The sequence below is a fragment of the Balaenoptera ricei genome, chromosome 4, assembly GCF_028023285.1.
Source record: "Balaenoptera ricei isolate mBalRic1 chromosome 4, mBalRic1.hap2, whole genome shotgun sequence".
NCBI classification, from domain to species: Eukaryota; Metazoa; Chordata; class Mammalia; order Artiodactyla; family Balaenopteridae; genus Balaenoptera; species Balaenoptera ricei.
Genome location: NC_082642.1, coordinates 45411576 through 45435553, shown reverse-complemented (window position 1 = coordinate 45435553; position 23978 = coordinate 45411576).

Sequence of the window (23978 nt, the reverse complement as noted above, 5' to 3'; positions counted from 1 at the left end):
AATCACATTAGGATTCTGTTTTTAAGCTGTTCCTTCAAACACTAGTGCTTAGGAAATCTATTGGAGGCAGAAGCAGTCAAGGGTAGCCTAGGGTTAGGGTTAGGCTTAGGGTTAGGCTTAGGGTACGGCTTAGGGTACGGGTTCGGGGAGGGGTTCGGGTACGGCGTAGGGTATGGGTTAGGGTTAGGGTTAGGGTTAGTGTTAGGGTTAGGGCTCGGTTTAGGGTACGGGTTAGGATTAGGGTACGTGTTAGGGTTAGGGTAGGGGTTAGGGTTAGGGTACGCGTTAGGGTTAGGGTAGTTATTAAACCTATCCCACTCTCTAGATACCCCTTAGCACGTAAAGGAATATTATTTGGGGGTCCAGCCATGGAGAAGAGTTTAGACACTAGGATAAAATAAGGAACACATACATTATAAAGAAATCATATTAGGATTCTCTTTTTAAGCTGTTCCTTAAAACACTAGTGCTTAGGAAATCTATTGGAGGCAGAAGCAGTCAAGGGTAGCCTAGGGTTAGGGTTAGGCTTAGGGTTAGGCTTAGGGTACGGCTTAGGGTACGGTTTCGGGGAGGGGTTCGGGTACGGCGTAGGGTATGGGTTAGGGTTAGGGTTAGGGTTAGTGTTAGGGTTAGGGCTCGGTTTAGGGTACGGGTTAGAATTAGGGTACGTTTTAGGGTTAGGGTAGGGGTTAGGGTTAGGGTACACGTTAGGCTTAGGGTAGTTATTAAACCTATCCCACTCTCTAGATAACCCTTAGCACGGAAAGGAATATTATTTGCTGGTCCAGCCATGGAGAAGAGTTTAGACACTAGGATAAGATAAGGAACACATACATTATAAAGAAATCACATTAGGATTCTCTTTTTAAGCTGTTCCTTAAAACACTAGTGCTTAGGAAATCTATTGGAGGCAGAAGCAGTCAAGGGTAGCCTAGGGTTAGGGTTAGGCTTAGGGTTAGGGTTAGGGTACGGCTTAGGGTAGGGGTTCGGGGAGGGGTTCGGGTACGGCGTAGGGTATGGGTTTTGGTTAGGGTTAGGGTTCGTGTTAGGGTTAGGGCTCGGTTTAGGGTACGGGTTAGGATTAGGGTACGTGTTAGGGTTAGGGTAGGGGTTAGGGTTAGGGTACGCATTAGGGTTAGGGTAGTTAGTAAACCTATCCCACTCTCTAGATACCCCTTAGCACGTAAAGGAATATTATTTGGGGGTCCAGCCATGGAGAAGAGTTTAGACACTAGGATAAGATAAGGAACACACCCATTATAAAGAAATCACATTAGGATTCTCTTTTTAAGCTGTTCCTTCAAACACTAGTGCTTAGGAAATCTATTGGAGGCAGAAGCAGTCAAGGGTAGCCGAGGGTTAGGGTTAGGCTTAGGGTTAGGGTTAGGGTACGGCTTAGGGTACGGGTTCGGGGAGGGGTTCGGGTACGGCGTAGGGTATGGGTTAGGGTTAGGGTTAGGGTTAGTGTTAGGGTTAGGGCTCGGTTTAGGGTACGGGTTTGGATTAGGGTACGTGTTAGGGTTAGGGTAGGGGTTAGGGTTAGGGTACGCGTTAGGGTTAGGGTAGTTATTAAACCTATCCCACTCTCTAGATACCCCTTAGCACGTAAAGGAATATTATTTGGGGGTCCAGCCATGGAGAAGAGTGTAGACACTAGGATAAGATAAGGAACACACCCATTATAAAGAAATCACATTAGGATTCTCTTTTTAAGCTGTTCCTTCAAACACTAGTGCTTAGAAAATCTATTGGAGGCAGAAGCAGTCAAGGGTAGCCTAGGGTTAGGGTTAGGCTTAGGGTTAGGCTTAGGGTACGGCTTAGGGTACGGGTTCGGGGAGGGGTTCGGGTACGGCGTAAGGTATGGGTTAGGGTTAGGGTTAGGGTTAGTGTTAGGGTTAGGGCTCGGTTTAGGGTACGGGTTAGGATTAGGGTACGTGTTAGGCTTAGGGTAGGGGTTAGGGTTAGGGTACGCATTAGGGTTAGGGTAGTTAGTAAACCTATCCCACTCTCTAGATACCCCTTAGCATGTAAAGGAATATTATTTGGGGGTCCAGCCATGGAGAAGAGTTTAGACACTAGGATAAGATAAGGAACACACCCATTATAAAGAAATCACATTAGGATTCTCTTTTTAAGCTGTTCCTTCAAACACTAGTGCTTAGGAAATCTATTGGAGGCAGAAGCAGTCAAGGGTAGCCTAGGGTTAGGGTTAGGCTTAGGGTTAGGCTTAGGGTACGGCTTAGGGTACGGGTTCGGGGGGGGGTTCGGATACGGCGTAGGGTATGGGTTAGGGTTAGGGTTAGGGTTAGTGTTAGGGTTAGGGCTCGGTTTAGGGTACGGGTTAGGATTAGGGTACGTGTTAGGGATAGGGTAGGGGTTAGGGTTAGGGTACGCGTTAGGGTTAGGGTAGTTATTAAACCTATCCCACTCTCTAGATACCCCTTAGCACGTAAAGGAATATTATTTGGGGGTCCAGCCATGGAGAAGAGTTTAGACACTAGGATAAGATAAGGAACACACCCATTATAAAGAAATCACATTAGGATTCTCTTTTTAAGCTGTTCCTTAAAACACTAGTGCTTAGGAAATCTATTGGAGGCAGAAGCAGTCAAGGGTAGCCTAGGGTTAGGGTTAGGCTTAGGGTTAGGCTTAGGGTACGGCTTAGGGTACGGGTTCGGGGAGGGGTTCGGGTACGGCGTAGGGTATGGGTTAGGGTTAGGGTTAGGGTTAGTGTTAGGGTTAGGGCTCGGTTTAGGGTACGGGTTAGGATTAGGGTACGTGTTAGGGTTAGGGTAGGGGTTAGGGTTAGGGTACGCATTAGGGTTAGGGTAGTTAGTAAACCTATCCCACTCTCTAGATACCCCTTAGCACGTAAAGGAATATTATTTGGGGGTCCAGCCATGGAGAAGAGTTTAGACACTAGGATAAGATAAGGAACACACCCATTATAAAGAAATCACATTAGGATTCTCTTTTTAAGCTGTTCCTTCAAACACTAGTGCTTAGGAAATCTATTGGAGGCAGAAGCAGTCAAGGGTAGCCTAGGGTTAGGGTTAGGCTTAGGGTTAGGCTTAGGGTACGGCTTAGGGTACGGGTTCGGGGAGGGGTTCGGATACGGCGTAGGGTATGGGTTAGGGTTAGGGTTAGTGTTAGGGTTAGGGCTCGGTTTAGGGTACGGGTTAGGATTAGGGTACGTGTTAGGGTTAGGGTAGGGGTTAGGGTTAGGGTACGCGTTAGGGTTAGGGTAGTTATTAAACCTATCCCACTCTCTAGATACCCCTTAGCACGTAAAGGAATATTATTTGGGGGTCCAGCCATGGAGAAGAGTTTAGACACTAGGATAAGATAAGGAACACACCCATTATAAAGAAATCACATTAGGATTCTCTTTTTAAGCTGTTCCTTAAAACACTAGTGCTTAGGAAATCTATTGGAGGCAGAAGTAGTCAAGGGTAGCCTAGGGTTAGGTTTAGGCTTAGGGTACGGCTTAGGGTACGGGTTCGGGGAGGGGTTCGGGTACGGCGTAGGGTATGGGTTAGGGTTAGGGTTAGGGTTAGTGTTAGGGTTAGGGCTCGGTTTAGGGTACGGGTTAGGATTAGGGTACGTGTTAGGGTTAGGGTAGGGGTTAGGGTTAGGGTATGCATTAGGGTTAGGGTAGTTAGTAAACCTATCCCACTCTCTAGATACCCCTTAGCACGTAAAGGAATATTATTTGGGGGTCCAGCCATGGAGAAGAGTTTAGACACTAGGATAAGATAAGGAACACACCCATTATAAAGAAATCACATTAGGATTCTCTTTTTAAGCTGTTCCTTCAAACACTAGTGCTTAGGAAATCTATTGGAGGCAGAAGCAGTCAAGGGTAGCCTAGGGTTAGGGTTAGGCTTAGGGTTAGGCTTAGGGTACGGCTTAGGGTACGGGTTCGGGGAGGGGTTCGGGTACGGCGTAGGGTATGGGTTAGGGTTAGGGTTAGTGTTAGGGTTAGGGCTCGGTTTAGGGTACTGGTTAGGATTAGGGTACGTGTTAGGGTTAGGGGAGGGGTTAGGGTTAGGGTACGCGTTAGGGTTAGGGTAGTTATTAAACCTATCCCACTCTCTAGATACCCCTTAGCACGTAAAGGAATATTATTTGGGGGTCCAGCCATGGAGAAGAGTTTAGACACTAGGATAAGATAAGGAACACACCCATTATAAAGAAATCACATTAGGATTCTCTTTTTAAGCTGTTCCTTAAAACACTAGTGCTTAGGAAATCTATTGGAGGCAGAAGTAGTCAAGGGTAGCCTAGGGTTAGGGTTAGGCTTAGGGTACGGCTTAGGGTACGGGTTCGGGGAGGGGTTCGGGTACGGCGTAGGGTATGGGTTAGGGTTAGGGTTAGGGTTTGAGTTAGGGTTAGGGCTCGGTTTAGGGTACGGGTTAGGATTAGGGTAGGGGTTAGGGTTAGGGTACGCGTTAGGGTTAGGGTAGTTATTAAACCTATCCCACTCTCTAGATACCCCTTAGCACGTAAAGGAATATTATTTGGGGGTCCAGCCATGGAGAAGAGTTTAGACACTAGGATAAGATAAGGAACACACCCATTATGAAGAAATCACATTAGGATTCTCTTTTTAAGCTGTTCCTTCAAACACTAGTGCTTAGGAAATCTATTGGAGGCAGAAGCAGTCAAGAGTAGCCTAGGGTTAGGCTTAGGCTTAGGGTTAGGCTTAGGGTACGGCTTAGGGTACGGGTTCGGGGAGGGGTTCGGGTACGGCGTAGGGTATGGGTTAGGGTTAGGGTTAGGGTTTGAGTTAGGGTTAGGGCTCGGTTTAGGGTACGGGTTAGGATTAGGGTACGTTTTAGGGTTAGGGTAGGGGTTAGGGTTAGGGTACGCGTTAGGGTTAGGGTTGTTATTAAACCTATCTCACTCTGTAGATATCCCTTAGCACGTAAAGGAATATTATTTGGGGGTCCAGCCATGGAGAAGAGTTTAGACACTAGGATAAGATAAGGAACACACCCATTATAAAGAAATCACATTAGGATTCTCTTTTTAAGCTGTTCCTTCAAACACTAGTGCTTAGGAAATCTATTGGAGGCAGAAGCAGTCAAGGGTAGCCTAGGGTTAGGGTTAGGCTTAGGGTTAGGATTAGGGTACGGCTTAGGGTACGGGTTCGGGGAGGGGTTCGGGTACGGCGTAGGGTATGGGTTAGGGTTAGGGTTAGGGTTAGTGTTAGGGTTAGGGCTCGGTTTAGGGTACGGGTTAGGATTAGGGTACGTGTTAGGGTTAGGGTAGGGGTTAGGGTTAGGGTACGCATTAGGGTTAGGGTAGTTATTAAACCTATCCCACTCTCTAGATACCCCTTAGCACGTAAAGGAATATTATTTGGGGGTCCAGCCATGGAGAAGAGTTTAGACACTAGGATAAGATAAGGAACACACCCATTATAAAGAAATCACATTAGGATTCTCTTTTTAAGCTGTTCCTTCAAACACTAGTGCTTAGGAAATCTATTGGAGGCAGAAGCAGTCAAGGGTAGCCTAGGGTTAGGGTTAGGCTTAGGGTTAGGCTTAGGGTACGGCTTAGGGTACGGGTTCGGGGAGGGGTTCGGGTACGGCGTAGGGTATGGGTTAGGGTTAGGGTTAGGGTTAGTGTTAGGGTTAGGGATCAGTTTAGGGTACGGGTTAGGATTAGGGTACGTGTTAGGGTTAGGGTAGGGGTTAGGGTTAGGGTACGCGTTAGGGTTAGGGTAGTTATTAAACCTATCCCACTCTCTAGATACCCCTTAGCACGTAAAGGAATATAATTTGGGGGTCCAGCCATGGACAAGAGTTTAGACACTAGGATAAGATAAGGAACACACCCATTATAAAGAAATCACATTAGGATTCTGTTTTTAAGCTGTTCCTTAAAACACTAGTGCTTAGGAAATCTATTGGAGGCAGAAGCACTCAACGGTAGCCTAGGGTTAGGGTTCGGCTTAGGGTTAGGCTTAGGGTACGACTTAGGGTTCGGGTACGGCATAGGGTATGGGTTAGGGTTAGGGTTAGTGTTAGGGTTAGGGCTCGGTTTAGGGTACGGGTTAGGATTAGGGTACGTGTTAGGGTTAGGGTAGGGGTTAGGGTTAGGGTACGCATTAGGGTTAGGGTAGTTATTAAACCTATCCCACTATCTAGATACCCCTTAGCACGTAAAGGAATATTATTTGGGGGTCCAGCCATGGAGAAGAGTTTAGACACTAGGATAAGATAAGGAACACACCCATTATAAAGAAATCACATTAGGATTCTCTTTTTAAGCTGTTCCTTCAAACACTAGTGCTTAGGAAATCTATTGGAGGCAGAAGCAGTCAAGGGTAGCCTAGGGTTAGGGTTAGGCTTAGGGTTAGGCTTAGGGTACGGCTTAGGGTACGGGTTCGGGGAGGGGTTCGGGTACGGCGTAGGGTATGGGTTAGGGTTAGGGTTAGTGTTAGGGTTAGGGCTCGGTTTAGGGTACTGGTTAGGATTAGGGTACGTGTTAGGGTTAGGGGAGGGGTTAGGGTTAGGGTACGCGTTAGGGTTAGGGTAGTTATTAAACCTATCCCACTCTCTAGATACCCCTTAGCACGTAAAGGAATATTATTTGCGGGTCCAGCCATGGAGAAGAGTTTAGACACTAGGATAAAATAAGGAACACATACATTATAAAGAAATCACATTAGGATTCTCTTTTTAAGCTGTTCCTTAAAACACTAGTGCTTAGGAAATCTATTGGAGGCAGAAGCAGTCAAGGGTAGCCTAGGGTTAGGGTTAGGCTTAGGGTTAGGGTTAGGGTACGGCTTAGAGTAGGGGTTTGGGGAGAGGTTCGGGTACGGCGTAGGGTATGGGTTAGGGTTAGGGTTAGGGGTAGTGTTAGGGTTAGGGCTCGGTTTAGGGTACGGGTTAGGATTAGGGTACGTGTTAGGGTTAGGGTAGGGGTTAGGGTTAGGGTACGCATTAGGGTTAGGGTAGTTATTAAACCTATCCCACTCTCTAGATACCCCTTAGCACGTAAAGGAATATTATTTGGGGGTCCAGCCATGGAGAAGAGTTTAGACACTAGGATAAGATAAGGAACACACCCATTATAAAGAAATCACATTAGGATTCTCTTTTTAAGCTGTTCCTTCAAACACTAGTGCTTAGGAAATCTATTGGAGGCAGAAGCAGTCAAGGGTAGCCTAGGGTTAGGGTTAGGCTTAGGGTTAGGCTTAGGGTACGGGTTCGGGGAGGGGTTCGGGTACGGCGTAGGGTATGGGTTAGGGTTAGGGTTAGGGTTTGAGTTACGGTTAGGGCTCGGTTTAGGGTAAGGGTTAGGATTAGGGTACGTGTTAGGGTTAGGGTAGGGGTTAGGGTTAGGGTACGCGTTAGGGTTAGGGTAGTTATTAAACCTATCCCGCTCTCTAGATACCCCTTAGCACGTAAAGGAATATTATTTGGGGGTCCAGCCATGGAGAAGAGTTTAGACAGTAGGATAAGATAAGGAACACACCCATTATAAAGAAATCACATTAGGATTCTCTTTTTAAGCTGTTCCTTCAAACACTAGTGCTTAGGAAATCTATTGGAGGCAGAAGCAGTCAAGGGTAGCCTAGGGTTAGGGTTAGGCTTAGGGTTAGGCTTAGGGTACGGCTTAGGGTACGGGTTCGGGGAGGGGTTCGGGTACGGCGTAGGGTATGGGTTAGGGTTAGGGTTAGTGTTAGGGTTAGGGCTCGGTTTAGGGTACGGGTTAGGATTAGGGTACGTGTTAGGGTTAGGGTAGGGGTTAGGGTTAGGGTACGCATTAGGGTTAGGGTAGTTAGTAAACCTATCCCACTCTCTAGATACCCCTTAGCACGTAAAGGAATATTATTTGGGGGTCCAGCCATGGAGGAGAGTTTAGACACTAGGATAAGATAAGGAACACACCCATTATAAAGAAATCACATTAGGATTCTCTTTTTAAGCTGTTCCTTCAAACACTAGTGCTTAGGAAATCTATTGGAGGCAGAAGCAGTCAAGGGTAGCCTAGGGTTAGGGTTAGGCTTAGGGTACAGCTTAGGGTACGGGTTCGGGGAGGGTTTCGGGTACGGCGTAGGGTAAGTTTTAGGGTTAGGGTTAGTGTTAGGGTTAGGGCTCGGTTTAGGGTACAGGTTAGGATTTGGGTACGTGTTAGGGTTAGGGTAGGGGTTAGGGTTAGGGTATGCGTTAAGTTTAGGGTAGTTATTAAACCTATCCCACTCTCTAGATACCCCTTAGCACGTAAAGAATATTATTTGGGGGTCCCACCATGGAGAAGAGTTTAGACACTAGGATAAGATAAGGAACACACCCATTATAAAGAAAACACATTAGGATTCGCTTTTTAAGCTGTTCCTTAAAACACTAGTGCTTAGGAAATCTATTGGAGGCAGAAGCAGTCAAGGGTAGCCTAGGGTTAGGGTTAGGCTTAGGGTTAGGCTTAGGGTAAGGCTTAGGGTAGGGGTTCGGGGAGGGGTTCGGGTACGGCGTAGGGTATGGGTTAGGGTTAGGGTTAGGGTTCGTGTTATGGTTAGTGCTCAGTTTATGGTACGGGTTAGGATTAGGGTACGTGTTAGGGTTAGGGTAGGGGTTAGGGTTAGGGTACGCGTTAGGGTTAGGGTAGTTATTAAACCTATCCCACTCTCTAGATACCCCTTAGCACGTAAAGGAATATTATTTGGGGGTCCAGCCATGGAGAAGAGTTTAGACACTAGGATAAGATAAGGAACACACCCATTATAAAGAAATCACATTAGGATTCTGTTTTTAAGCTGTTCCTTCAAACACTAGTGCTTAGGAAATCTATTGGAGGCAGAAGCAGTCAAGGGTAGCCTAGGGTTAGGGTTAGGCTTAGGGTTAGGCTTAGGGTACGGCTTAGGGTACGGGTTCGGGGAGGGGTTCGGGTACGGCGTAGGGTATGGGTTAGGGTTAGGGTTAGGGTTAGTGTTAGGGTTAGGGCTCGGTTTAGGGTACGGGTTAGGATTAGGGTACGTGTTAGGGTTAGGGTAGGGGTTAGGGTTAGGGTACGCGTTAGGGTTAGGGTAGTTATTAAACCTATCCCACTCTCTAGATACCCCTTAGCACGTAAAGGAATATTATTTGGGGGTCCAGCCATGGAGAAGAGTTTAGACACTAGGATAAAATAAGGAACACATACATTATAAAGAAATCATATTAGGATTCTCTTTTTAAGCTGTTCCTTAAAACACTAGTGCTTAGGAAATCTATTGGAGGCAGAAGCAGTCAAGGGTAGCCTAGGGTTAGGGTTAGGCTTAGGGTTAGGCTTAGGGTACGGCTTAGGGTACGGTTTCGGGGAGGGGTTCGGGTACGGCGTAGGGTATGGGTTAGGGTTAGGGTTAGGGTTAGTGTTAGGGTTAGGGCTCGGTTTAGGGTACGGGTTAGAATTAGGGTACGTTTTAGGGTTAGGGTAGGGGTTAGGGTTAGGGTACACGTTAGGCTTAGGGTAGTTATTAAACCTATCCCACTCTCTAGATAACCCTTAGCACGGAAAGGAATATTATTTGCTGGTCCAGCCATGGAGAAGAGTTTAGACACTAGGATAAGATAAGGAACACATACATTATAAAGAAATCACATTAGGATTCTCTTTTTAAGCTGTTCCTTAAAACACTAGTGCTTAGGAAATCTATTGGAGGCAGAAGCAGTCAAGGGTAGCCTAGGGTTAGGGTTAGGCTTAGGGTTAGGGTTAGGGTACGGCTTAGGGTAGGGGTTCGGGGAGGGGTTCGGGTACGGCGTAGGGTATGGGTTTTGGTTAGGGTTAGGGTTCGTGTTAGGGTTAGGGCTCGGTTTAGGGTACGGGTTAGGATTAGGGTACGTGTTAGGGTTAGGGTAGGGGTTAGGGTTAGGGTACGCATTAGGGTTAGGGTAGTTAGTAAACCTATCCCACTCTCTAGATACCCCTTAGCACGTAAAGGAATATTATTTGGGGGTCCAGCCATGGAGAAGAGTTTAGACACTAGGATAAGATAAGGAACACACCCATTATAAAGAAATCACATTAGGATTCTCTTTTTAAGCTGTTCCTTCAAACACTAGTGCTTAGGAAATCTATTGGAGGCAGAAGCAGTCAAGGGTAGCCGAGGGTTAGGGTTAGGCTTAGGGTTAGGGTTAGGGTACGGCTTAGGGTACGGGTTCGGGGAGGGGTTCGGGTACGGCGTAGGGTATGGGTTAGGGTTAGGGTTAGGGTTAGTGTTAGGGTTAGGGCTCGGTTTAGGGTACGGGTTTGGATTAGGGTACGTGTTAGGGTTAGGGTAGGGGTTAGGGTTAGGGTACGCGTTAGGGTTAGGGTAGTTATTAAACCTATCCCACTCTCTAGATACCCCTTAGCACGTAAAGGAATATTATTTGGGGGTCCAGCCATGGAGAAGAGTGTAGACACTAGGATAAGATAAGGAACACACCCATTATAAAGAAATCACATTAGGATTCTCTTTTTAAGTTGTTCCTTCAAACACTAGTGCTTAGAAAATCTATTGGAGGCAGAAGCAGTCAAGGGTAGCCTAGGGTTAGGGTTAGGCTTAGGGTTAGGCTTAGGGTACGGCTTAGGGTAGGGGTTCGGGGAGAGGTTCGGGTACGGCGTAGGGTATGGGTTAGGGTTAGGGTTAGGGTTAGTGTTAGGGTTAGGGCTCGGTTTAGGGTACGGGTTAGGATTAGGGTACGTGTTAGGGTTAGGGTAGGGGTTAGGGTTAGGGTACGCGTTAGGGTTAGGGTAGTTATTAAACCTATCCCACTCTCTAGATACCCCTTAGCACGTAAAGGAATATTATTTGGGGGTCCAGCCATGGAGAAGAGTTTAGACACTAGGATAAGATAAGGAACACACCCATTATAAAGAAATCACATTAGGATTCTCTTTTTAAGCTGTTCCTTCAAACACTAGTGCTTAGGAAATCTATTGGAGGCAGAAGCAGTCAAGGGTAGCCTAGGGTTAGGGTTAGGCTTAGGGTTAGGCTTAGGGTACGGCTTAGGGTACGGGTTCGGGGAGGGGTTCGGGTACGGCGTAGGGTATGGGTTAGGGTTAGGTTTAGGGTTTGAGTTACGGTTAGGGCTCGGTTTAGGGTAAGGGTTAGGATTAGGGTACGTGTTAGGGTTAGGGTAGGGGTTAGGGTTAGGGTACGCGTTAGGGTTAGGGTAGTTATTAAACCTATCCCGCTCTCTAGATACCCCTTAGCACGTAAAGGAATATTATTTGGGGGTCCAGCCATGGAGAAGAGTTTAGACACTAGGATAAGATAAGGAACACACCCATTATAAAGAAATCACATTAGGATTCTCTTTTTAAGCTGTTCCTTCAAACACTAGTGCTTAGGAAATCTATTGGAGGCAGAAGCAGTCAAGGGTAGCCTAGGGTTAGGGTTAGGCTTAGGGTTAGGCTTAGGGTACGGCTTAGGGTACGGGTTCGGGGAGGGGTTCGGGTACGGCGTAGGGTATGGGTTAGGGTTAGGGTTAGGGTTAGTGTTAGGGTTAGGGCTCGGTTTAGGGTACGGGTTAGAATTAGGGTACGTGTTAGGGTTAGGGTAGGGGTTAGGGTTAGGGTACGCGTTAGGCTTAGGGTAGTTATTAAACCTATCCCACTCTCTAGATACCCCTTAGCACGTAAAGGAATATTATTTGCGGGTCCAGCCATGGAGAAGAGTTTAGACACTAGGATAAGATAAGGAACACACCCATTATAAAGAAATCACATTAGGATTCTCTTTTTAAGCTGTTCCTTCAAACACTAGTGCTTAGGAAATCTATTGGAGGCAGAAGCAGTCAAGGGTAGCCTAGGGTTAGGGTTAGGCTAAGGGTTAGGCTTTGGGTACGGCTTAGGGTACGGTTTCGGGGAGGGGTTCGGGTACGGCGTAGGGTATGGGTTAGGGTTAGGGTTAGTGTTAGGGTTAGGGCTCGGTTTAGGGTACGGGTTAGGATTAGGGTACGTGTTAGGGTTAGGGTACGGTTTAGGGTTAGGGTACGCGTTAGGGTTAGGGTAGTTATTAAACCTATCCCACTCTCTAGATACCCCTTAGCACGTAAAGGAATATTATTTGGGGGTCCAGCCATGGAGAAGAGTTTAGACACTAGGATAAGATAAGGAACACACCCATTATAAAGAAATCACATTAGGATTCTCTTTTTAAGCTGTTCCTTCAAACACTAGTGCTTAGGAAATCTATTGGAGGCAGAAGCAGTCAAGGGTAGCCAAGGGTTAGGGTTAGGCTTAGGGTTAGGCTTAGGGTACGGCTTAGGGTACGGGTTCGGGGAGGGGTTCGGGTACGGCGTAGGGTATGGGTTAGGGTTAGGGTTAGGGTTTGAGTTAGGGTTAGGGCTCGGTTTAGGGTACGGGTTAGGATTAGGGTACGTTTTAGGGTTAGGGTAGGGGTTAGGGTTAGGGTACGCATTAGGGTTAGGGTAGTTATTAAGCCTATCCCACTCTCTAGATACCCCTTAGCATGTAAAGGAATATTATTTGGGGGTCCAGCCATGGAGAAGAGTTTAGACACTAGGATAAGATAAGGAACACACCCATTATAAAGAAATCACATTAGGATTCTCTTTTTAAGCTGTTCCTTAAAACACTAGTGCTTAGGAAATCTATTGGAGGCAGAAGCAGTCAAGGGTAGCCTAGGGTTAGGGTTAGGCTTAGGGTTAGGCTTAGGGTACGGCTTAGGGTACGGGTTCGGGGAGGGGTTCGGGTACGGCGTAGGGTATGGGTTAGGGTTAGGGTTAGGGTTAGTGTTAGGGTTAGGGCTCGGTTTAGGGTACGGGTTAGGATTAGGGTACGTGTTAGGGTTAGGGTAGGGGTTAGGGTTAGGGTATGCGTTAGGGTTAGGGTAGTTATTAAACCTATCCCACTCTCTAGATACCCCTTAGCACGTAAAGGAATATTATTTGGGGGTCCAGCCATGGAGAAGAGTTTAGACACTAGGATAAAATAAGGAACACACCCATTATAAAGAAATCACATTAGGATTCTGTTTTTAAGCTGTTCCGTCAAACACTAGTGCTTAGGAAATCTATTGGAGGCAGAAGCAGTCAAGGGTAGCCTAGGGTTAGGGTTAGGCTTAGGGTTAGGCTTAGGGTACGGCTTAGGGTACGGGTTTGGGGAGGGGTTCGGGTACGGCGTAGGGTATGGGTTAGGGTTAGGGTTAGGGTTTGAGTTAGGGTTAGGGCTCGGTTTAGGGTACGGGTTAGGATTAGGGTACGTTTTAGGGTTAGGGTAGGGGTTAGGGTTAGGGTACGCGTTAGGGTTAGGGTAGTTATTAAACCTATCCCACTCTCTAGATACCCCTTAGCACGTAAAGGAATATTATTTGGGGGTCCAGCCATGGAGAAGAGTTTAGACACTAGGATAAGATAAGGAACACACCCATTATAAAGAAATCACATTAGGATTCTCTTTTTAAGCTGTTCCTTCAAACACTAGTGCTTAGGAAATCTATTGGAGGCACAAGCAGTCAAGGGTACCCTAGGGTTAGGGTTAGGCTTAGGGTTAGGCTTAGGGTACGGCTTAGGGTACGGGTTCGGGGAGGGGTTCGGGTACGGCGTAGGGTATGGGTTAGGGTTAGGGTTGGGGTTTGAGTTACGGTTAGGGCTCGGTTTAGGGTACGGGTTAGGATTAGGGTACGTTTTAGGGTTAGGGTAGGGGTTAGGGTTAGGGTACGCGTTAGGCTTAGGGTAGTTATTAAACCTATCCCACTCTCTAGATACCCCTTAGCACGTAAAGGAATATTATTTGGGGGTCCAGCCATGGAGAAGAGTTTAGACACTAGGATAAGATAAGGAACACACCCATTATAAAGAAATCACATTAGGATTCTCTTTTTAAGCTGTTCCTTAAAACACTAGTGCTTAGGAAATCTATTGGAGGCAGAAGCAGTCAAGGGTAGCCTAGGGTTAGGGTTAGGCTTAGGGTTAGGCTTAGGGTACGGCTTAGGGTACGGGTTCGGGGAGGGGTTCGGGTACAGCGTAGGGTATGGGTTAGGGTTAGGGTTAGGGTTAGTGTTAGGGTTAGGGCTCGGTTTAGGGTACGGGTTAGGATTAGGGTACGTGTTAGGGTTAGGGTAGGGGTTAGGGTTAGGGTACGCGTTAGGGTTAGGGTAGTTATTAAACCTATCCCGCTCTCTAGATACCCCTTAGCACGTAAAGGAATATTATTTGGGGGTCCAGCCATGGAGAAGAGTTTAGACACTAGGATAAGATAAGGAACACACCCATTATAAAGAAATCACATTAGGATTCTCTTTTTAAGCTGTTCCTTCAAACACTAGTGCTTAGGAAATCTATTGGAGGCAGAAGCAGTCAAGGGTAGCCTAGGGTTAGGGTTAGGCTTAGGGTTAGGCTTAGGGTACGGCTTAGGGTACGGGTTCGGGGAGGGGTTCGGGTACGGCGTAGGGTATGGGTTAGGGTTAGGGTTAGGGTTAGTGTTAGGGTTAGGGCTCGGTTTAGGGTACGGGTTAGAATTAGGGTACGTGTTAGGGTTAGGGTAGGGGTTAGGGTTAGGGTACGCGTTAGGCTTAGGGTAGTTATTAAACCTATCCCACTCTCTAGATACCCCTTAGCACGTAAAGGAATATTATTTGCGGGTCCAGCCATGGAGAAGAGTTTAGACACTAGGATAAGATAAGGAACACACCCATTATAAAGAAATCACATTAGGATTCTCTTTTTAAGCTGTTCCTTCAAACACTAGTGCTTAGGAAATCTATTGGAGGCAGAAGCAGTCAAGGGTAGCCTAGGGTTAGGGTTAGGCTAAGGGTTAGGCTTTGGGTACGGCTTAGGGTACGGGTTCGGGGAGGGGTTCGGGTACGGCGTAGGGTATGGGTTAGGGTTAGGGTTAGGGTTAGTGTTAGGGTTAGGGCTCGGTTTAGGGTACGGGTTAGGATTAGGGTACGTGTTAGGGTTAGGGTACGGTTTAGGGTTAGGGTACGCGTTAGGGTTAGGGTAGTTATTAAACCTATCCCACTCTCTAGATACCCCTTAGCACGTAAAGGTATATTATTTGGGGGTCCAGCCATGGAGAAGAGTTTAGACACTAGGATAAGATAAGGAACACACCCATTATAAAGAAATCACATTAGGATTCTCTTTTTAAGCTGTTCCTTCAAACACTAGTGCTTAGGAAATCTATTGGAGGCAGAAGCAGTCAAGGGTAGCCAAGGGTTAGGGTTAGGCTTAGGGTTAGGCTTAGGGTACGGCTTAGGGTACGGGTTCGGGGAGGGGTTCGGGTACGGCGTAGGGTATGGGTTAGGGTTAGGGTTAGGGTTTGAGTTAGGGTTAGGGCTCGGTTTAGGGTACGGGTTAGGATTAGGGTACGTTTTAGGGTTAGGGTAGGGGTTAGGGTTAGGGTACGCATTAGGGTTAGGGTAGTTATTAAGCCTATCCCACTCTCTAGATACCCCTTAGCACGTAAAGGAATATTATTTGGGGGTCCAGCCATGGAGAAGAGTTTAGACACTAGGATAAGATAAGGAACACACCCATTATAAAGAAATCACATTAGGATTCTCTTTTTAAGCTGTTCCTTAAAACACTAGTGCTTAGGAAATCTATTGGAGGCAGAAGCAGTCAAGGGTAGCCTAGGGTTAGGGTTAGGCTTAGGGTACGGCTTAGGGTACGGGTTCGGGGAGGGGTTCGGGTACGGCGTAGGGTATGGGTTAGGGTTAGGGTTAGGGTTAGTGTTAGGGTTAGGGCTCGGTTTAGGGTACGGGTTAGAATTAGGGTACGTGTTAGGGTTAGGGTAGGGGTTAGGGTTAGGGTACGCGTTAGGCTTAGGGTAGTTATTAAACCTATCCCACTCTCTAGATACCCCTTAGCACGTAAAGGAATATTATTTGCGGGTCCAGCCATGGAGAAGAGTTTAGACACTAGGATAAGATAAGGAACACACCCATTATAAAGAAATCACATTAGGATTCTCTTTTTAAGCTGTTCCTTCAAACACTAGTGCTTAGGAAATCTATTGGAGGCAGAAGCAGTCAAGGGTAGCCTAGGGTTAGGGTTAGGCTAAGGGTTAGGCTTTGGGTACGGCTTAGGGTACGGTTTCGGGGAGGGGTTCGGGTACGGCGTAGGGTATGGGTTAGGGTTAGGGTTAGGGTTAGTGTTAGGGTTAGGGCTCGGTTTAGGGTACGGGTTAGGATTAGGGTACGTGTTAGGGTTAGGGTACGGTTTAGGGTTAGGGTACGCGTTAGGGTTAGGGTAGTTATTAAACCTATCCCACTCTCTAGATACCCCTTAGCACGTAAAGGTATATTATTTGGGGGTCCAGCCATGGAGAAGAGTTTAGACACTAGGATAAGATAAGGAACACACCCATTATAAAGAAATCACATTAGGATTCTCTTTTTAAGCTGTTCCTTCAAACACTAGTGCTTAGGAAATCTATTGGAGGCAGAAGCAGTCAAGGGTAGCCAAGGGTTAGGGTTAGGCTTAGGGTTAGGCTTAGGGTACGGCTTAGGGTACGGGTTCGGGGAGGGGTTCGGGTACGGCGTAGGGTATGGGTTAGGGTTAGGGTTAGGGTTTGAGTTAGGGTTAGGGCTCGGTTTAGGGTACGGGTTAGGATTAGGGTACGTTTTAGGGTTAGGGTAGGGGTTAGGGTTAGGGTACGCATTAGGGTTAGGGTAGTTATTAAGCCTATCCCACTCTCTAGATACCCCTTAGCATGTAAAGGAATATTATTTGGGGGTCCAGCCATGGAGAAGAGTTTAGACACTAGGATAAGATAAGGAACACACCCATTATAAAGAAATCACATTAGGATTCTCTTTTTAAGCTGTTCCTTAAAACACTAGTGCTTAGGAAATCTATTGGAGGCAGAAGCAGTCAAGGGTAGCCTAGGGTTAGGGTTAGGCTTAGGGTACGGCTTAGGGTACGGGTTCGGGGAGGGGTTCGGGTACGGCGTAGGGTATGGGTTAGGGTTAGGGTTAGGGTTAGTGTTAGGGTTAGGGCTCGGTTTAGGGTACGGGTTAGGATTAGGGTACGTGTTAGGGTTAGGGTAGGGGTTAGGGTTAGGGTATGCGTTAGGGTTAGGGTAGTTATTAAACCTATCCCACTCTCTAGATACCCCTTAGCACGTAAAGGAATATTATTTGGGGGTCCAGCCATGGAGAAGAGTTTAGACACTAGGATAAAATAAGGAACACACCCATTATAAAGAAATCACATTAGGATTCTGTTTTTAAGCTGTTCCGTCAAACACTAGTGCTTAGGAAATCTATTGGAGGCAGAAGCAGTCAAGGGTAGCCTAGGGTTAGGGTTAGGCTTAGGGTTAGGCTTAGGGTACGGCTTAGGGTACGGGTTTGGGGAGGGGTTCGGGTACGGCGTAGGGTATGGGTTAGGGTTAGGGTTAGGGTTTGAGTTAGGGTTAGGGCTCGGTTTAGGGTACGGGTTAGGATTAGGGTACGTTTTAGGGTTAGGGTAGGGGTTAGGGTTAGGGTACGCGTTAGGGTTAGGGTAGTTATTAAACCTATCCCACTCTCTAGATACCCCTTAGCACGTAAAGGAATATTATTTGGGGGTCCAGCCATGGAGAAGAGTTTAGACACTAGGATAAGATAAGGAACACACCCATTATAAAGAAATCACATTAGGATTCTCTTTTTAAGCTGTTCCTTCAAACACTAGTGCTTAGGAAATCTATTGGAGGCACAAGCAGTCAAGGGTACCCTAGGGTTAGGGTTAGGCTTAGGGTTAGGCTTAGGGTACGGCTTAGGGTACGGGTTCGGGGAGGGGTTCGGGTACGGCGTAGGGTATGGGTTAGGGTTAGGGTTGGGGTTTGAGTTACGGTTAGGGCTCGGTTTAGGGTACGGGTTAGGATTAGGGTACGTTTTAGGGTTAGGGTAGGGGTTAGGGTTAGGGTACGCGTTAGGCTTAGGGTAGTTATTAAACCTATCCCACTCTCTAGATACCCCTTAGCACGTAAAGGAATATTATTTGGGGGTCCAGCCATGGAGAAGAGTTTAGACACTAGGATAAGATAAGGAACACACCCATTATAAAGAAATCACATTAGGATTCTCTTTTTAAGCTGTTCCTTAAAACACTAGTGCTTAGGAAATCTATTGGAGGCAGAAGCAGTCAAGGGTAGCCTAGGGTTAGGGTTAGGCTTAGGGTTAGGCTTAGGGTACGGCTTAGGGTACGGGTTCGGGGAGGGGTTCGGGTACAGCTTAGGGTATGGGTTAGGGTTAGGGTTAGGGTTAGTGTTAGGGTTAGGGCTCGGTTTAGGGTACGGGTTAGGATTAGGGTACGTGTTAGGGTTAGGGTAGGGGTTAGGGTTAGGGTACGCATTAGGGTTAGGGTAGTTAGTAAACCTATCCCACTCTCTAGATACCCCTTAGCACGTAAAGGAATATTATTTGGGGGTCCAGCCATGGAGAAGAGTTTAGACACTAGGATAAGATAAGGAACACACCCATTATAAAGAAATCACATTAGGATTCTCTTTTTAAGCTGTTCCTTCAAACACTAGTGCTTAGGAAATCTATTGGAGGCAGAAGCCGTCAAGGGTAGCCTAGGGTTAGGGTTAGGCTTAGGGTTAGGCTTAGGGTACGGTTTAGGGTACAGGTTCGGGGAGGGGTTCGGGTACGGCGTAGGGTATGGGTTAGGGTTAGGGTTAGGTTTAGTGTTAGGGTTAGGGCTCGGTTTAGGGTACGGGTTAGGATTAGGGTACGTGTTAGGGTTAGGGTAGGGGTTAGGGTTAGGGTACGCGTTAGGGTTAGGGTAGTTATTAAACCTATCCCACTCTCTAGATACCCCTTAGCACGTAAAGGAATATTATTTGGGGGTCCAGCCATGGAGAAGAGTTTAGACACTAGGATAAGATAAGGAACACACCCATTATAAAGAAATCACATTAGGATTCTCTTTTTAAGCTGTTCCTTAAAACACTAGTGCTTAGGAAATCTATTGGAGGCAGAAGTAGTCAAGGGTAGCCTAGGGTTAGGGTTAGGCTTAGGGTACGGCTTAGGGTACGGGTTCGGGGAGGGGTTCGGGTACGGCGTAGGGTATGAGTTAGGGTTAGGGTTAGGGTTTGAGTTAGGGTTAGGGCTCGGTTTAGGGTACGGGTTAGGATTAGGGTAGGGGTTAGGGTTAGGGTACGCGTTAGGGTTAGGGTAGTTATTAAACCTATCCCACTCTCTAGATACCCCTTAGCACGTAAAGGAATATTATTTGGGGGTCCAGCCATGGAGAAGAGTTTAGACACTAGGATAAGATAAGGAACACACCCATTATAAAGAAATCACATTAGGATTCTCTTTTTAAGCTGTTCCTTCAAACACTAGTGCTTAGGAAATCTATTGGAGGCAGAAGCAGTCAAGGGTAGCCTAGGGTTAGGGTTAGGCTTAGGGTTAGGCTTAGGGTACGGCTTAGGGTACGGGTTCGGGGAGGGGTTCGGGTACGGCGTAGGGTATGGGTTAGGGTTAGGGTTAGGGTTAGTGTTAGGGTTAGGGCTCGGTTTAGGGTACGGGTTAGAATTAGGGTACGTGTTAGGGTTAGGGTAGGGGTTAGGGTTAGGGTACGCATTAGGGTTAGGGTAGTTAGTAAACCTATCCCACTCTCTAGATACCCCTTAGCACGTAAAGGAATATTATTTGGGGGTCCAGCCATGGAGAAGAGTTTAGACACTAGGATAAGATAAGGAACACACCCATTATAAAGAAATCACATTAGGATTCTCTTTTTAAGCTGTTCCTTCAAACACTAGTGCTTAGGAAATCTATTGGAGGCAGAAGCAGTCAAGGGTAGCCGAGGGTTAGGGTTAGGCTTAGGGTTAGGGTTAGGGTACGGCTTAGGGTACGGGTTCGTGTAGGGGTTCAGGTATGGCATAGGGTATGGGTTAGGGTTAGGGTTAGGGTTAGTGTTAGCTTTAGGGCTCGATATAGGGTATGTGTTAGGATTAGGGTACGTGTTAGGATTAGGGTAGGGGTTAGGGTTAGGGTACGCGTTAGGGTTAGGGTAGTTATTAAACCTATCCCACTCTCTAGATACCCCTTAGCACGTAAAGGAATATTATTTGGAGGTCCAGCCATGGAGAAGAGTTTAGACACTAGGATAAGATAAGGAACACACCTATTATAAAGAAATCACATTAGGATTCTCTTTTTAAGCTGTTCCTTCAAACACTAGTGCTTAGGAAATCTATTGGAGGCAGAAGCAGTCAAGGGTAGCCTAAGGTTAGGGTTAGGCTTAGGGTTAGGGTTAGGGTACGGCGTAGGGTACGGGTTCGGGGAAGGGTTCGGGTACGGCGTAGGGTATGGGTTAGGGTTAGGGTTAGTGTTAGGGTTAGGGCTCGTTTTAGGGTACGGGTTAGGATTAGGGTACGTGTTAGGGTTAGGGTAGGGGTTAGGGTTCGGGTACGCGTTAGGGTTAGGGTAGTTATTAAACCTATCCCACTCTCTAGATACCTCTTAGCACGTAAAGGAATATTATTTGGGGGTCCAGCCATGGAGAAGAGTTTAGACACTAGGATAAGATAAGGAACACACCCATTATAAAGAACTCACATTAGGATTCTCTTTTTAAGCCGTTCGTTAAAACATTAGTGCTTAGAAAATCTATTGGAGGTAGAAGCAGTCAAGGGTAGCGTAGGGTTAGGGTTAGGCTTAGGGTTAGGCTTAGGGTACGGCTTAGGGTACGGGTTCGGGTAGGGGTTCGGGTACGGCGTAGGGTATGGGTTAGGGTTAGGGTTAGGGTTAGTGTTAGGGTTAGGGCTCGGTTTAGGGTACGGGTTAGGATTAGGGTACGTGTTAGGTTTAGGGTAGGTGTTAGGGTTAGGGTACGCGTTAGGGTTAGGGTAGTTATTAAACCTATCCCACTCTCTAGATACCCCTTAGCACGTAAAGGAATATTATTTGGGGGTCCAGCCATGGAGAAGAGTTTAGACACTAGGATAAGATAAGGAACACACCCATTATAAAGAAATCACATTAGGATTCTCTTTTTAAGCTGTTCCTTCAAACACTAGTGCTTAGGAAATCTATTGGAGGCAGAAGCAGTCAAGGGTAGCCTAGGGTTAGGGTTAGGCTTAGGGTTAGGCTTAGGGTACGGCTTAGGGTACGGGTTCGGGGAGGGGTTCGGGTACGGTGTAGGGTATGGGTTAGGGGTAGGTTTAGGGTTAGTGTTAGGGTTAGGGCTCGGTTTAGGGTACGGGTTAGGATTAGGGTACGTGTTAGGGTTAGGGTAGGGTGTAGGGTTAGGGTACGTGTTAGGGTTAGGGTAGTTATTAAACCTATCCCACTCTCTAGATACCCCTTAGCACGTAAAGGAATATTATTTGCGGGTCCAGCCATGGAGAAGAGTTTAGACACTAGGATAAAATAAGGAACACATACATTATAAAGAAATCACATTAGGATTCTCTTTTTAAGCTGTTCCTTAAAACACTAGTGCTTAGGAAATCTATTGGAGGCAGAAGCAGTCAAGGGTAGCCTAGGGTTAGGGTTAGGCTTAGGGTTAGGGTTAGGGTACGGCTTGGGGTAGGGGTTCGGGGAGGGGTTCGGGTACGGCGTAGGTTATGGGTTAGGGTTAGGGTTAGTGTTAGGGTTAGGGCTCGGTTTAGGGTACGGGTTAGGATTAGGGTACGTGTTAGGTTTAGGGTAGGTGTTAGGGTTAGGGTACGCGTTAGGGTTAGGGTAGTTATTAAACCTATCCCACTCTCTAGATACCCCTTAGCACGTAAAGGAATATTATTTGGGGGTCCAGCCATGGAGAAGAGTTTAGACACTAGGATAAGATAAGGAACACACCCATTATAAAGAAATCACATTAGGATTCTCTTTTTAAGCTGTTCCTTCAAACACTAGTGCTTAGGAAATCTATTGGAGGCAGAAGCAGTCAAGGGTAGCCTAGGGTTAGGGTTAGGCTTAGGGTTAGGCTTAGGGTACGGCTTAGGGTACGGGTTTGGGGAGGGGTTCGGGTACGGTGTAGGGTATGGGTTAGGGGTAGGTTTAGGGTTAGTGTTAGGGTTAGGGCTCGGTTTAGGGTACGGGTTAGGATTAGGGTACGTGTTAGGGTTAGGGTAGGGGTTAGGGTTAGGGTACGTGTTAGGGTTAGGGTAGTTATTAAACCTATCCCACTCTCTAGATACCCCTTAGCACGTAAAGGAATATTATTTGTGGGTCCAGCCATGGAGAAGAGTTTAGACACTAGGATAAAATAAGGAACACATACATTATAAAGAAATCACATTAGGATTCTCTTTTTAAGCTGTTCCTTAAAACACTAGTGCTTAGGAAATCTATTGGAGGCAGAAGCAGTCAAGGGTAGCCTAGGGTTAGGGTTAGGCTTAGGGTTAGGGTTAGGGTACGGCTTGGGGTAGGGGTTCGGGTTAGGGTTAGGGTTAGTGTTAGGGTTAGGGCTCGGTTTAGGGTACGGGTTAGGATTAGGGTATGTGTTAGGGTTAGGGTAGGGGTTCGGGTTAGGGTACGCGTTAGGGTTAGGGTAGTTATTAAACCTATCCCACTCTGTAGATACCCCTTAGCACGTAAAGGAATATTATTTGGGGGTCCAGCCATGGAGAAGAGTTTAGACACTAGGATAAGATAAGGAACACACCCATTATAAAGAAATCACATTAGGATTCTCTTTTTAAGCTGTTCCTTAAAACACTAGTGCTTAGGAAATCTATTGGAGGCAGAAGCAGTCAAGGGTAGCCTAGGGTTAGGGTTAGGCTTAGGGTTAGGGTTAGGGTACGGCTTAGGGTACGGGTTCGTGTAGGGGTTCGGGTACGGCATAGGGTATGGGTTAGGGTTAGGGTTAGGGTTAGTTTTAGCTTTAGGTCTCGGTTTAGGGTACGGGCTAGGATTAGGGTGCGTGTTAGGGTTAGGGTAGGGGTTAGGGTTAGGGTACGCGTTAGGTTTAGGGTAGTTAGTAAACCTATCCCACTCTCTAGATACCCCTTAGCACGTAAAGGAATATTATTTGGGGGTCCAGCCATGGAGAAGAGTTTAGACATTAGGATAAGATAAGGAACACACCCATTATAAAAAAATCACATTAGGATTCTCTTTTTCAGCTGTTCCTTAAAACACTAGTGCTTAGGAAATCTATTGGAGGCAGAAGCAGTCAAGGGCAGCCTAGGGTTAGGGTAAGGCTTAGGGTTAGGCTTAGGGTATGGCTTAGGGTACGGGTTCGGGGAGGGGTTCGGGTACGGCGTAGGGTATGGGTTAGGGTTAGGGTTAGGGTTTGTGTTAGGGTTAGGGATCAGTTTAGGGTACGGGTTAGGATTAGGGTACGTGTTAGGTTTAGGGTAGGGCTTAGGGTTAGGGTACGCGTTAGGGTTAGGGTGGTTAGTAAACCTATCCCACTCTCTAGATACCCCTTAGCACGTAAAGGAATATTATTTGGGGGTCCAGCCATGGAGAAGAGTTTAGACACTAGGATAAGATAAGGAACACACCCATTATAAAGAAATCACATTAGGATTCTCTTTTTAAGCTGTTCCTTCAAACACTAGTGCTTAGGAAATCTATTGGAGGCAGAAGCAGTCAAGGGTAGCCAAGGGTTAGGGTTAGGCTTAGGGTTAGGCTTAGGGTACGGCTTAGGGTACGGGTTCGGGGAGGGGTTCGGGTACGGCGTAGGGTATGGGTTAGGGTTAGGGTTAGGGTTTGAGTTAGGGTTAGGGCTCGGTTTAGGGTACGGGTTAGGATTAGGGTACGTTTTAGGGTTAGGGTAGGGGTTAGGGTTAGGGTACGCATTAGGGTTAGGGTAGTTATTAAGCCTATCCCACTCTCTAGATACCCCTTAGCACGTAAAGGAATATTATTTGGGGGTCCAGCCATGGAGAAGAGTTTAGACACTAGGATAAGATAAGGAACACACCCATTATAAAGAAATCACATTAGGATTCTCTTTTTAAGCTGTTCCTTAAAACACTAGTGCTTAGGAAATCTATTGGAGGCAGAAGCAGTCAAGGGTAGCCTAGGGTTAGGGTTAGGCTTAGGGTTAGGCTTAGGGTACGGCTTAGGGTACGGGTTCGGGGAGGGG